The sequence below is a fragment of the Rhinopithecus bieti genome, unplaced genomic scaffold, assembly GCF_001698545.2.
Source record: "Rhinopithecus bieti isolate Rb0 unplaced genomic scaffold, ASM169854v2 scaffold_64503, whole genome shotgun sequence".
Classification (NCBI taxonomy): domain Eukaryota; kingdom Metazoa; phylum Chordata; class Mammalia; order Primates; family Cercopithecidae; genus Rhinopithecus; species Rhinopithecus bieti.
Window position 1 is genome coordinate 896,890 of NW_016825208.1, and position 1,180 is coordinate 898,069.

The 1,180-nt window shown below is 36.9% G+C and overlaps 1 pseudogene; it reads right to left on the bottom strand.

Moving 5' to 3' along the window:
- LOC108522547 (popy class I histocompatibility antigen, alpha chain E-like) overlaps window positions 1-364 on the bottom strand; it is a 6,898-nt pseudogene extending 6,534 nt beyond the window's left edge.
- Window positions 365-1,180: the final 816 nt, after the last annotated feature.

Genomic DNA, 1,180 nt, shown 5'->3' on the forward strand with positions numbered 1-1,180 from the left:
AGCGAGACTCCATCTCAAAAAAACAAAAAAACCCACAAATTTTATTTATTTTATTTTTGTAAATTTGTTTTACTTCAATAGTTTCTGGGGAACAGGTGGTGTTTGGTTACATGGATAAGTTCTCCAGTGGTGATTTCTGAGATTTTGGTGCACCCTTCACCTGGGTAGTGTACACTGTACACGACGTGTAGTTTTTCATCCCTGACCCCCCTCCTGCCTTTCCCCTTGAGTTCCCAAAGTCCACTGTATCATTCTTATACCTTTGCATCCTCATAGCTTAGCTCCCACTTATAAGTGAGAGCATATGATGTTTGGTTTTCCATTCCTGAGTTACTTCACTTAGAATAACGGTCTCCAACTCCATCCAGGTTTCTGTGAATGCCATTATTTCATTCCTTTTTATGGTTCAGTAGTATTCCATGGTGTGTGTGTGTGTGTGTGTGTGTGTGTGTGTGTGTATATATATATAACACTTTTTCTTTATCTCCCTCATTGATTGATGGGCAGTTAGGCTGGTTCCATATTTTTGCAATTGCGAATAGTGCTGCTATAGACATGTGTGTGCAAGTATCTTTTTCATATAATGACTTCTTTTCCTCTGGCTACATACCCAGGAGTGGGGTTGCTGGATCAAATAGTAGATCTACTTTTAGTTCATTAAGGAATCTAATCTCCGTGCTGTTTCCCATAGTGGTTGTGCTAGTTTATATTTTCACCAGAAACATAAAATTGTTCCCTTTTCACCACATCCATGCCAACATCTATTTTTTTTTACGTTTTGGTTATGACCATTCTTGCAGGAATAAGGTGGTTTCTCATAGTGGTTTTTGATTTACATTTCCTTGATAATTAGTGATGTTGAGCATTTTTCATGTTTGTTGGCCATTTGTATATCTTCTTTTGAGATCATCTGTTCATGTCCTTAGCCTGCTTTTTGATGGGATTATTTGGTTTTTTCTTGCTGATTTGTTTGAGTTCCCTGTGGATATCAATCAGTCTTTTGTCAGATGCATAGTTTATGAATATTTTCTCCTACTTGGTGAGTTGTCTGTTTACTCCGATGATTATTTCATTTTCTGTGTAGAAGCTTTTTAGTTTGTAATTAAGTCTCATCTATTTATTTTTGTTTTTGTTGCATTTGCTTTTGGGTTGTTGGTCATGAACTCTTTGCCTAAGCCAG